The following is a 14,375-nucleotide window of genomic DNA, read 5'->3' on the forward strand; positions in this document are numbered from 1 at the left end:
CTCCCCCACAAACAAAAAAATATCTTCCAGAGCAGTAACCAGTGCACCATCTGCAGACTGAGCTACCTTTTTCTCCCAGCCCTGAGCATGCTCTATCAGCAGTGTCCTATCGCTCCAGCTGGCTCACCTCAATTTGTTAGCCTCCCAGAGGTCAGCGTTGCATGCAGGCTGATTTGCTGCAGTATTCCTGCAAATTCCCCAAAGGGCAGCCCACTGAAACAAATAGAATGGTGCTGTTTTACAAAGCTGAGCATGTCTAGGAGACAGACAGAAAGCTGTTCTTTAGAGAGCTTGCTTTTAGGTAGGTAGGTAGGTAAATAAATAAATAAATAAAAAGCTCCACACAAAGGAACAAGAGAAAAAAGGGGGAGGAAATGCCAATCACCAGAAAAGGAGAAAGCTACTGTAAATGCCTTCTGGCAATTCCCTCAGCAACTTGTAAGAGCTTTCTTAGCAATGATGGTCAGCGAATGGCTCAGTACAGAACAATACTGCAAGAGTACAGCTTCAGAATACAGGGGATCGTATTTTTAAAACAAACTATTTCTTACCGTGAAAACGTTTTTTGTGGCTATAAAAGTCACATTAAACTATTTAAATATGGAAATAATGAACTGGGTCCAAGTTAGATAGGAGCAATTGTTTCTCAGTCCATTGGGTGGGTGCAAATTCAAGAGTGATTTTAGCAGCCTCTATCTGCACAACTCAATCCCTCTCCTCCCTCCCCCTCTCTGACCTCCCCCGGATGAGGTCCAGCAGACTAGTTAAAAAGAAAAACCAAAACTGGGCACAAATAAAGTCCCTGATCCTGCAGTCAGATCCAAAGGCAGGATCAGGACCCAAGAGCAATTCTCCAAACACTGAACAAAATGCTTATGACTTGCAGTAGTCCCACAGCAGCCAACGGGATTGCTGAGATTACTCCCAGCAGTAAGGCCCCAATTTTACGATAACATGCATGCACATGATAAAAATGGTGACCCTCAGATGAGATGCAGGGTTTCCTCTTGCTCCTGGCAAGAATTAGCCTAGCTGCTCAATGGAGAAAGTAAAAAGCCCCATCCTCATGCACAAAAAATGAATAATTAAGGTCTGGGGCATTGTGTTAGATAGAAAAACTGTCAGCCATGAATGGTAGTTGTATGCGACCTGGAATCCTCCTTTAAATGTGAAGGAAGAGCAGCCCACAGCTGCTAAGCTGTCATCTCTGTCATTCTTTTTTACTCACACTATAAGTCATTAGGGAGAAGGATAAATGGATTTATGGTGCATACACACTGGATCATCATATTGTAATCTCAGATTTTGGATTTATACCAATGAGACCTATTAGCGATTTGGCCAATTCTAGCGTAATTGTCACCAGGAACACCACCTGTACTGATTTGGATCCTGATCCTGTAAATCCTTATGTATGTACAGAATACTGCTATGCACTCCAATCGAACTTAAAGGGACTACTTGTCTATGTAAAGTTACATGTGAAAGTATTTTCAGCATTAAAACCTGAGTTTGTTTCTAACCTAGGGGGATCTGTGGGTGAATTTTTGTAATATTAAAAGCCAAATAAAAACCAAATTTGCAAGGAAAAAAAAACAAAAACAAAAAACCAACCAACCTAAATATTCTGTAAAACTGACAAAGTATTTCAGCAAAGCAAGACCATCAAAATAAGTCTGATGACTAGAAAGGAATGTTGTTTCCATTAGAGAGGCACAGAATTAAAATATATGGTTTCTGACGCTCTGTTCTAGAGCGCTGCATTTCTGCCTTAGCATTCCCATTGAGAACAAGCAGAAAGAATCTGACAAACCCAGTAGACTGAGACTGCCCAGAGAGTCACTTTTCTGCCTTTAACTCACCTCACTATACCATGGCACTGCAGGGGCCAAAGGTAGTAGGGCAGTGGGACACGATAGAAGCTTTTAGTCTGCACATACTGAGCTTTGAAGTTTTAACCACACATGGAAACCGCTGTATATATCAGGTCTACCTCTACTGGAGTCAACATGGCCCACAATTCCACATTCCTTGCACCTGCAAGACTCAAAGATCTGAACCCCACTGAAGTCAACCAAAGTCTTTTCAACCCCTTAATTATTTCAATGGGAGTTCTAGTTTCACAAAGACTAGGCCCTTCACCTTCGCTAATGTTTGCTTTTTAGGATAATTGACTGGTTGGAAAAAACTAACTGGTCTTTATTTACCAATAAAAACATCCTTTTACAACTATGGAGGGAGTTCTAGGGATTTAAAGAAGTATCATGCCAAGAGGAGTTTGGTTTATATGGCACACTGTAAAGTAATGCATTTACTATAAGGTGCTTGCATAGCAAAAATACTGACTCACAGGAGAACCATCAAGATTGTTGTGCCTCCAAAAAAGATACTTAAATATTATTACAGTATCTAGATTTTCAATGTCCTACCAACATGGGGGTGGGGGAAACCCACAATTTAATGGAATTTTGGCATTTGTCAAACTCAATGTACCTTTAAAATGTAACCCCAAAGTTAAAGGCTTAAAATGGGAAGCCCCAATCCAGTAAAGCACTTCAGCACAAGCTTAACTTTCAGCACACAGAACCACTGAAGTCAACTCATGCGCTTAAAATGAAGCACGCACTAAAGGACTTCGCCAGATCAGAGTCAGAAACAGTAAGACAGTTTGACCCTCATCCTGCCATGAGCTGCATGTAGACAGACCGCTGTGCTGATGTAGGATATGTCTGCACTGCAGCAGGGGAGGTGTGATTCCCAGGAGGGGTAAGCAGACTCATGCTACCTCAGCTCAAGCTAGTGTGTTAAAAACAGCAGCGTGGATGCTGCGGCACTGGCAGCCGCTTGGGCTAGCCACCAGAGCTTGGACCAAGAAGGTCAGGCAGGCTTGGACTCATGCGACTACCCCATGCTACAGTGTCCACGTTACTCTTTAGCATGCTGGCTTCAGCTGAGCTAGTGCAAGTCTGTCCACATGCACTAGGGATCACACCTCCCAGCAGCGGTGTAAACAGATTGGTAGAGTCCCACTGACGTGAACGGGATTCACCATGGACACAGGGTGTCCACCCAGGATTGAGGCCTTGGTGACTGAATTCAACATCATTGGATTTTAAAGCTCCTGTAATAATAACTATTTGTCTGTTATTAGTGCGATATAAAACACAAACTGTTGCAGTCCCAGACTGCAACCAAATAATCCACGCTCTCAGCCTGCTGCACACCAGCCCCGAGCCACGAGAAGGCTACTAAACCTCATTAAGAGATTGATAAATATTTAATTGACATTGTAAAGTTTCAACCTCCAAACACAGCACCACGTAAAGGAAACAGTTAACATTTTGGAATCCCCCCAAAAGCACTACCATGTAAATAAAACAGTCAGAGTGGTAGAGAGGTTTGAATAGCCCTCTCTAGGCTAAGGGATAGCAAGCAGCAAGGAAACAGCGTTGTTTATGGAATCTTTGCCTTGTACATATATATTGCAGGAGAACCTACGTCATTCCCAATTACAACATTTATTATTTATAGACCTAGAAGTGCACACCATAAGACACTGTTCTTCCTGCAGTGTTTTAAAATGAAAAGCAACTCCTCAGTTTAAAAAGGCAACACACACAAAAACACATCTGAAACTACCAGAAGCTTCATTGTATGCACTGTTGTTGTAGCCATGTCGGTCCCAGGATATTAGAGAGGTAAGGTGGGTGAAGTAATATCTTTTACTGGACCAAGAAGATCTCTGTGTAAGCTCAAAAGCTTGTCTCTCTCACTAATAGAAGTTGGTCCAATAAGAGATATTACTTCACCCACCTTGTCTCTCTAGAAGCTTATGGACAAATGCCAGGTTTCAGACAGGATGACAATGAAGGAAGTGGAGGAGTCGTCATACTGGGTGTTACTGAAACCAAGGCCCCAGACATATAGGATGAAAACCCTAATTTCATACAAATTAACAGCAAAATTCCCATTGACTTCAACAGGTCCAGGCTTTCAACCACAAACTAAAAATTCCAAAGGAGAAAGTATTTTGACAGGGGGAATAATATTTTCTAATAAGAGACTTCAAATGAAAAATTCTACTTTGATCATCTCCAAGTGGGCCTCAGATGAGTGCGTGGTAAGGGAGTACCCTGGCTAAAACAGTGTGCACACTTATACATATTTATTTTAGATTCATAAATCTGTGTTTATTCACACACAACCACACACACACTCAGGTATGCGCATACTTTGTGTTATCCATCCATATTACATAACACATACCTCCTGAGGAGGAGAAATATACTGGTTATCTGAATTTTCTACCTTTTAAGTATCTCTCCCCACCCTGCCAGGAGTTGCACTAAGTGTACTGAAGTGTGATGCTGATATTGGTTCTACTACTAGTTGTATGCAGAAGAACTACTGCACCCATGAAGAGTGCCAGATTTCAGTGAGGCTCTGTACAGATGAAGCAGTCCACCCACCTACAACATATTCCAGGAGTAAGGCCATGGTGAGAGGAGTAACACAGAAAGGTTTCATATTTATTCTCTCAGTAGCTTCCAAATCATGTTTGCTCATTTTACAAGTTGAGAGGTGGTTTTTGCATCTGTGCTTCTAACTGAACCTGGGATCAGAAAGTCAGGCTGTGTTCATTCTGCTTCACATTTCATCACCAGTAGTAACAATTTTGCAGCAAGTAATTAACAGATCATTTGGTTGACACACAAGGCAAAACAGGATCCAGCTCACTCTTCCATGGCTACATGGACCAGGCACTGCTAATGGTAATAAAAACTGGTATGTCAGTAAAGGAAGCAGACATAACAGACACATAGGGTTAGAAAAATGTTCACTTGGTCAATTCTCAGACCTCGGCTCCACTGTCAGGCCTTCATTTGTGTGACATCACAAAAGGGACATGTTCCCATTTTGCAGATGAGAATACTGAAGCACAGAGAAGTGAAGTAAATCTGCCCAGGCCACGCCAAGCCAGGACCAGAACCTGCATCTCCTAAATCAAGTCCAGTGCCCTATCCACCAAGCAATACTTACAAAGGAATTCCCCCAGATAACTTTCATGAAGTCACTGCATACACCAAGGTTGAATTAGACCCCATGGACCAACCAAGATGCTGGAGCCAGCAGATAGAGTATACAGGTTAAATGTGCCAAAGATTGAAGTGACAGGGAGGATTAAGCACCTGTCACAACCTGGTAAATGTTGAGAAACACAAACTCTGTGCAACACATGCCCCAAAATACTTTGCAACTGGAGGAAGGAAAAAATGAGATCCCTACAGCATCACCAGGGAAGTAGTACAGAAGAAGTCTGAACTAGCAGGGGAGGTCTCTGGGAAAGGTAAAGCCTCATCAAGAGTCACGCTCAGGATATTAAAAACATTGTATGGAAAGGATATCACAGCAAGTGCAAAGATGAAATCTAGCATAGGATCATGAAAATGAGGCAGTTCAAGCGAAAAAATGAAGACTCTCCTATAACGTGACTATCTTAGGTGGAAGGAGGGGGGCATTCTACTGTCTTCACTGGATTATGCCTTCATTTATAAATGGACCATAATACTCTTAGTAGTAATTATAACATGCCTCTATGTTTATCAGCAAGATTATACCTGGATTGTTTTTAGCATCTGGCTTCTCACTAAGCTTCTGTTTTCTGTTATGTTCAGAGGCTACATACTATCCCACTCCCCCTAAACAACTAAAACCCACAAAACAAAGTCCTAGGTACTTCAGAAATTTTTTTAAAGTATGGAAATAGCTTTCAGAAGGAGGCAGTGGTGGCAGTACCGATATATGAAAAAGCCAATCAAAAATAGTATTGCCAACCAAACCAGGACTATGCTTCTGTTAATGTTGCTTCATAAAAAATACTTGCAGGTGACTAGCACGGCATCATAACAGACACTGTCAATTCAGGCCATGTAACAGCAAAGACTGACTGAATCAGAGATGTATTTCAATTCCTCTATGAACTGGAAAGGGGCCACTGGCCATATATTACTAACCGCTCTCCTTGCTAGCCACTCTCTTTATAGAGATGCAGTCATCATAAACTGCTATCCATATGGTATTACTACACCATTTACTAAAATATGGGTCTGACAGCCTTCCGTGTCCATTGACACTTGCGCAACATGAGTGCAAAAATACTATTCTAGTTTGGTGGCATTTTACCCATTTTGCACAGTTGTAAATGACTATGCAAGGTGGAAAGCAGCGCAGAATTTGGGCCCTTATATTTGACCACAAAATACCTCTACAGTTAAAAAGAATTAACTCAGGGTATGGGTCACAGGACCAAATAGGCTATAGGAAATGTTTCAGACAGTTCCTTAAAATACTCTGCTCAGCACATAAACTACCCGTGGTCTGATGTTCCACACGGAAAAGAACAATTCCTATCCTGGATCTCATCTAATTATAGAAACATCAGAGGGCCCAGCAGAGCAACACCACCACATGGCTGCAGGCCAGGCATTTTCTGTTTCAAATGTTGCTCCTCTGAGGGCTCCTGCTGCCATTGACAGGGGAAAAGAAGAAAGCAATATCAATCATATTTCTCAACTTCAATGTGAACCGCTCTACACAACGGTGAGAAGCATAATGAATACACAGAACTACTTGTACAATGCCATTCTGAGTGCACTAGGCCTCATATGCAACAATTTACAGTTCAATAGCCAGCAAGAACCCTTTCATGCATTGATAGCCAGAAAATTGCAAGAAATGGCGATCAGACCTATGCTTATTCATCAAGACCAGAGCAATAAGGGAAACAGTTTTTAAAGGTTTCTTGTTTTACTTATTCGATTTGTAATTAAAGGCTGTGGATCACAGCACAAAAGAAATCACAAAGCCATGGACAAATATTACCTTAAGCAGTTTAAAGACCATGTCAGAATATCAGTAGTATTATAGTAGGTGTCCTAGTGCAGTGGTTCTCAACCTGGGGGTACACAGAGGTCTTCCGGGGATACATCAGCTCATCCAGATATTTGACTAGTTTTACAAGAGGCTACATAAAAAATACTAGCAAAGTCAGTACAAATTAAAATTTCATACAGGCAGACAACGACTTCTTTATACTGCTCTATATTCTCTACACTGAAATGCAAGTACAATATTTATGTTCCAATTGATTTATTTTATAATTCTATGGTGAAAATGAGAAAGTAAGCAATTTTTTCAATAATAGTGTGCTGTGACACTTTTGTAATTTTATGTCTGATTTTGTAAGCAAGCAGTTTTTAATTGAGGTGAAACCAGGGGGTACACAAAACAAATCAGACTCCTGAAAGGAGTACTGCAGTCTGGAAAGGTTGAGAGCCGTTCTCCTGGTATACCAATGCACACGATAGTCCTACGAGAATGACTATGTTACTAATGCTGAGGCAAGCCAGCCCTACAATGTATTACATTTAACACAGCGGCTTCACATGTCAGACTGCTGACCCATTATTAAAGCCTGGCAGAATGATCAGAGTGTTCCACCTGGAGCGGGATGCAGCAGGGTCGGCTGTCACACACAAAGAATTTCTACAGTGGGCCAAGTTAAAATAAATGCACCATATTAAAAAAAAAAAAAAAAATTCTTTAAGGGGAGAAACAGATTACTTGTGATCTTACAAAAAGGACATTTTTAAAAAAAGTGTATGGCTCAGACTGTCCCAGCATGCAGTAAAATCTGCAGGAGAGGACCTTTCACAAGTGAAACTCCATGAGGCTCTTCTCATGGGGATTCCCTGGCATCATTCTTGCAGGAGAGGAATAGAGTTGTTCCCTGTGGAAGATCCATACCCAAACTTGGCAAATCCCAGGGATTCACAAGAGGCCAAGCGCACCTGTGCTGAGACCCTGTACCTCCACAGCAGCTCCAATTCCCAGTGCCCTCCCGACTCCTCTTCTCCAGTGGAGCCACACAAGCAGGGATCCCTCTGTCCTTACCTTTCCCTGGCTGCGCCTGCGGCAGAGACGCAAAAAAGTTAATACAGACCTAAGCTGGACAACTTCCAGGGGATCAGGGAGGGAACAATGTGTGTCTTCCCTAACCAGCTCCATCCTGCCCTGGCTCACCTAAACATTACCCTTTCCCCTAGCTGGCCCTGAACATCACAATGTGCCCTGTGCAGGATCCTGGAGGGTGGAAAGAATGGATTGTGGTGGTAGCCAACCCCCTTTCCATGAAGAGGTATTGGCAGCACAAGTGGAGGACTTCTCCATGCACCTCTCTCAGTGGGCGCAATCTGGCCCTACATTAACAGGACAAGCATCTACAAAGAAAAAAATCCAAAAGTTAGAGGCTGGGCACAGAATAAAGCAAATGTATTTTACAAAGTAATACAGGATATACTGAAATATCAAAGCTTCTATACTATGCTCATTATCATTGCATCCAGGTACCGATATATGAGAAATATACTAAAATAAAAACCCTCATCACTACAGCCCCAATTCAGGAAAAAGTTAAGCGCATGCTTAAGTGCGAAGTATGAAATACGTGTTTAAGTCTCATTGATGTCACTGGGACATTGGCACATGCCCAAAGTTACGAAGGTGCTCGAGTGCTTTCCTCAATAGAGGCCCAACTTTGTTAGTTCTCATGCCAGATTTTGTAATTAAGAAAGGAAAAGATGGTTCTTAAGTTTTGTGCACTGAGAGATGATTAATTAGTGCCTTTTATAAGTCCAAAGAAATAAAATATGTTAAACAACCTGCTCTCTAGTTTTAGTTGTAGACATCATGGCACAGAACTATATTGGTATATGGAGGTCTGTTAATAGGCTTGGGAGCCAAGGTATCGTGAAGCCTCAGATATATATAAATGTAGGTCATGCCAGATAAATTTACAGGAGAGACAATGGGAGAATAGTTGAAATCTTCATCTCCTATTAACACTCAGCTCTCTGCATGAACATGAGAAATAGCCTAAGAAGCAAAGAACACACACAGCCAGGTGCCAGGAGCAGGGACAAGCATGAAAAAAGTAATCAGCACCAGGATCCTTAAAATTAAAAACAAAAAATTCTCACTCTTCCTCAATACGAAGTTGGTCATGCAACACTATTGCTGAATAAATGACTGACTAACCACTCAGAAATGACAGCTGGTGTCTATTTGTAATGAAGGGCAGTTATGTGGAGGTGCATTGAAGATATATGCTGTAGGTTCAGATCTTTTCCTCAGGTGTTCCTTTCCAACTTCTCAGTAGAGCACAAAGGAAATTATGAAGAAAATTGATCCTACTGCAGTTTTTATTTTATTTAGGTTTTAGTTCTCCATTCTCCCTCCCTGCACTGCTGGTCACAACAGCAAGATTTCTGGGCTGAATCTGATTTACCTCAAATAAACAAATAAATGTATTTTTTTAAGTGGACATCTTTCTGCCCTGGCAATGCTGCAGAATGCAATCTGTGACACAGGCCGTTTTGTGGAAGAACCAGGTTCAGAGGAGACCCAGGGTTGATGCTCATTTGACTAGTATGGAGACCCTTGGGTGCATGCTGGAGAAATCTAAAATAGTCATTGTAGTTTAGTGCCTGGTTTTTAAGTCATGACATTCCTGCTCAGTTTGCACTCTGTGCAGACTCTGAACTCCTATTTGTTGCCACTACAACTGACAACCAGTTTACAATCAGTTTTTAATTGTCATTGGCAATGATGGCAAGTATCAATACACTTACCCAGAGACAAGGTAAATCAGACACAAGGGCTATTCCACCATGGGCCTTTTTGCGGCCTCTTACTATTATTCTGGGACATCACAATGGTGGATAGCACACAGACATTGCAGGGATGGGCTTAGGGACGAGTGTCAAAACAAGATTTGGCAGGAGAGAAGAAACCAGCAACACACAGATGGAGCGACAAACAGTCCACAGCCAACACATTTTCCTGTACATGGAAAGCCTCAACCATGACTGTTCTGTAGAATGATTTGCAGTTAAAATGGAACGGAGACTGGAATCCAGAGGCTGACACCTGTAGGAAATGCTGCCAGCCTTCCTTTTGGATAAAGCTTTTCCACCACATCCAGAAAGTCATTCATACCATCAACCATTCTCTTGCCAAAAAAAACAACAACTCCCTTTCCACCAAAACTAAGCAGAGCTTTCTAGAGCCCCAAAAGGGAGAAGAGCCAGAGAATCCATGAAGTCCACAAGAAACTTTGCAATAGCTGTTCTACACAGAAGGTGCTCCGATGTTTCAAGTGATGGGTAGCCATACAAAACCCATATGAAGATCAAAATAAACCCTGGGTTTAAGGGCTTAAATGAATCAGGGCTTAAGTGCCAAATTCTGCATGTATGTCACTTCACAAAGGAGCCTCTTTAAAAATGTCAGTAAAGGATTATGATGTCAGAGGAGATGACCAGGTGAGGAATAAGCAAGACTAGATATATCTATGTTAAAAAAAAGAGATCATGGGTTCAATGCTACTATGCCCAAGCTCCTCTCAGTGCAACGGGTGGAGAGGGTTCAATCAATCATGGAGCTTCCTGATCCTGTGCCAGCATGGCCCTGGTCTCAGTTAGAGCAGCCTAGGGGCTGCTTCAGCTTATGTAAGTGGAGGATTGGTGTAGTCAAGCTCCCCGCAGCCACCCTCAACACATCCCCTATGAATCCAGCCACTCTACATTTCCAGAACCATGCAAAGTAGCCAGATCATACTGGAGAATCTGGCCTCATGTTTTCAGTGCAACTGCCATAAGAATAATTTAAAGAGAGATTTCCTTAACCTCTCCTCACAAGAGCAGAAATAATGAAGTCAATACATTTTAAATTGCTCCTAAGCATGGAACGCCAATTACATGAGATCTCACCTCTGAAAATATTCTGCTAACATGGTGGAAAGAAAACAACTTGCTGGAAAGGAAATCCGACAATGTCACAAAAAGCGCTTTACCATGGGCTAAGTTTTCTCAAACGAGATTTGCTGAAAAAATTTGATCAAGCAAATTTTTCTCCTCTCAAAATAATAAAAAAAATGTCAAATAAACTTTTATTCCTCCAGGTCTTTAATCTCCATTTCCATAAATGCGGAGTCCATGCAAAGAACCAAGCAAACCTTGTTTAACATCAAAATGCCCCTCAGCCTCTTTGAACACACTTTCTCTTTTAAAAAAAAGACATCTAACAACTAAAGAGGAGGCTTTCAGAGTTGACTGTGAGGAGGAGTTCAGCTGCCACTGACAATCTATATCTCTGTTTAAATTTCACATGACACAGCCAAGGGCTGGGGGAGAGGAAGACGCTTCCAAGTGTGTTTTGAAAGGGTGAGTCAAAATATTGTACGACAGAACCAAGAACATCAACTGGTTATGATATCAAGATTACACATAGCTCCGTGTGAGTACAAGCAAATGTGGGTTCTGAATGTGTGTGAGAGAGGGTATGTCTTCCCTGCGGAGTGAAGTCTATTTATTTTAAGTCGACTTTCACTCGCCGAATTTTAGAAGTCAGAGGAGCGTGATCACTCCGTGCTCATTGTGTCGGGAGTTGCGTCCCAACTAGCCATGCTTGGGTCAACAATCAAAGCAGTGCACTGTGGGTAGCTATCCCACAGTGCAACTAGCCGCAAAGGCTTTTGTGAAGGTTGTTGTCTTCCCATGGTGCAATGTACTCTCCCTCCCCCTTCTTGTCCCAGTCCAAACAAACCATTTTTTCAAACCCTTCACTCTCTGCTGCATGCACGCCATTGCCTGAGAGGAGTGGAGCCCGCTCAGCTCTGCACTGTTATTGTGAGCATCACAAACACCTCATGACTTATTCTGCAGTATTTTCACGGGCAAGCCAGGAGCCGCACTGCTGAAAATTGTGATGTAGCGAGGCAGCCTCTGCAACAAGCCATAGAACAAAACAATTCCCATTTGCTGCAGGCTGTCATACACCATCTGCAGTTGGTGGAGCACCACCTCTGGTCCCGGGAAACAAACAGTGACTGGTGGGATCGCATCATTATGAAAGTGGGGTATGATAAGCAGTGGTTGCAGAACATTTGAATGCGAAAGGCCACTTTCTTGGAACATTGCAGAGAGCTCTCCCCAGCCCTGAAACGCATGAATACTCGCTTGAGACCTGCTCAGACAGTGGAGAAGAGAGTGGCCATCGTTCTGTGGAAGCTAGCAATACCAGACTGCTATGGGTCAGTTGGGAATCAATTCAGAGTCGGTAAATCCACCATGGGAGCAGCTGAGATACAAGTGTGCCCGGCCATTAACAGACTTCTGCTAAGAAGAGTAGTGACTTTGGGAAACGTGGAGGACATAGCGGAAGGCTTTTCTGCAATGGGGTTCCCAAACTGTTGGGAATGTCCCAGTCTTTTTGGGTCCTTGGCTTGAAAGCCTTATGAATTTTACATTTTTCCCTCCGGAGCTGCTCTCCCAGGCACTTGAGGCAGTGATCGTGAGGGTAACTAAGCGGAAAAGCCTTGCCGCAGGAGGCACAAGGGTTAAAGCCAAGTGGCCAGGCCAGGCCAGGCCACTCTAAGCCCTGGCACGCACATCCCTATCTTAGCCCTGGACCACCTTGCCACAGAGTGCATCAATCGAAAGGGATACTTCTATGGTGTTGCAAGCCCTTGTGGATCACAGGGGACGCTTCACTGACATTAATATGGGGTGATCTGGAAAGGTGCACGACGCGGGCATCTTTAAGAACTCAGGTCTGTTAAAAAAAGATGCAGGTGGGCACTTTCTTCCCTAACAAAAAATAAATATTGGGGATGTTGAAATGCCAATAGTGATCTTGGGGGATCCTGTCTACCCCTTGCTCCTCTGGCTAAGTCCTGCACTGAGCACCTGGACAGCGAGGAGTGTTTTAATAGGCTTAGCAAGTGCAGAATGGTGGTGGAATATGCATTTGGACATTTAAAGGCGCACTTGCGCAGTCTGCTTACTAGGTTAGACCTCAGTGAAAAAAATACATCCCAGTGGTTATCTCTGCCTGCTATGCGCTCCATAATGTCTGTGAGACAAAGGGGGAGAAGTTCCCCTTGGGTTGGGTTGTGGAGGCAGATAGGCTGGCCGTAAATTCTGAGCAGCCAGATGCCACTGCAATGCTGAGAGCCAATTGCAGAGCACTGTGCTTCAGGGAAGTATTGAAAAACCGCTTTTGCAAAGAGACAACAGTAATGTCTGTTGCTTATCCGTGCTGTGCTTTCACTTCACATCCCCAATCCATCCCGCACTGAGCCAATTTCCCCCCTTCCCCCTGGTTCCAATCCCTCCTCCTTCCCCCTCCCTTTATTCCCTTCTTATGAATAAACAAACAGAAATGAATTGCGAGGCAGTATGCTCTCTCCCCCCACCCCTATTATCCCCCTCTGATCCATTCCCCATCCCCCTCCCTCCTGCCGACATCCCTCTTCCTTTATTCCCTTGTTATCAATAAACAAACAGTAATGAATTGTAAAGCAGTACTTTTTTATTGTGATCCTTTGCAGAGGGGGGGAAATGGAAGATAATGGAATGTTCCACATGCATTGTGTGGGGCCAGGGATACAGAGCCCATTTTGGCTGTGCACACACAAAAGAATCACACATTCCCACTCCTTAAAGGGGCCGTCCCCTTTCTCAGCTCCCCTCAACTGGTGAGGAGTACAGCACGTACTGGACCCTGCTCAACCTCCTCCTAGATCGCTTTGGGGTGGGGGCTAGGAAAGAATGCATTAGCTCAAAGTTTTGCAGGAGCTGCAGAGGGAGTCCATCTTGCTGCTGAGCTTCCTGAAGCTCAACCAGATGCCTCAACATGTCTGACTGATCACGCATTATACGCAGCATCTCTTCTTGTGTTGAACGCGCATTCTCCTGTTCTGCCTTCCTGTTGTCCATGTCCAGTTTGTCAGATAATGAAATCCTCCACGCTCTTAGCTCTGCGTCAGCAGCCATAGAGGTGTTCATTAGCTCATTAAACATGTCATCCCGGGGATTTTTTTGCCTTATCATCTGCGACAGGCACTGTGCAGGAGTATGAGACAATGGTGTGTTGAAGGCCACGTTGTCCACTGTGAGGGAAGCAAAGCACAAGGCACCCATTGTTAACTCATCCCATGGATGAAAAGCAGTGTTACAATGTAAAAATAAGTCCCCTGAACATTCGCAAGGGAAGGCTACAACTGCATACCAATGTCTGACTATTGCAGGGGTCAGAGTGCCGTTCCAGCCATGGTAAGTAAGGGGCTAGTGCATCTGTGTTAGAGAAATCCCCAGTGCCCATGCTGCACAACTCCATGCTCCCTAGAGCAGCATGGATGTTGGGCTCCCAATTGATCAGGCTTTTAACAAGTGGAAGAAAAGGTGAGGGTTAACCGTCTCAGGAGGAAAAAAATGGGAACCTGTTTGCGGATGCTTAAGGCCCATAGAAACAAC

At 43.3% G+C, this 14,375-nt stretch overlaps 1 protein-coding gene across 4 annotated transcripts in view; it reads right to left on the minus strand.

The window, feature by feature from the left end:
- The window catches only part of POMGNT2 (protein O-linked mannose N-acetylglucosaminyltransferase 2 (beta 1,4-)), a 95,923-nt gene that overhangs the window by 13,210 nt on the left and 68,338 nt on the right, over nt 1-14,375 (minus strand). For 2 of the 4 annotated variants that reach the window (XR_010922331.1, XR_010922332.1), the window contains exon 2: nt 13,412-14,011. The exons of the other annotated variants lie outside the window; for them this stretch is intronic. The gene's annotated coding sequence lies outside the window, so the exon portion shown is untranslated. Of the gene's footprint in view, nt 1-13,411; nt 14,012-14,375 lie in introns of those variants that run through there. 4 annotated transcript variants of the gene reach the window in all.

Source organism: Emydura macquarii, unplaced genomic scaffold, assembly GCF_026122565.2.
Source record: "Emydura macquarii macquarii isolate MOO-44397 ecotype Brisbane River unplaced genomic scaffold, CSIRO-AGI_Emac_v2 contig_2422, whole genome shotgun sequence".
Classification (NCBI taxonomy): domain Eukaryota; kingdom Metazoa; phylum Chordata; order Testudines; family Chelidae; genus Emydura; species Emydura macquarii.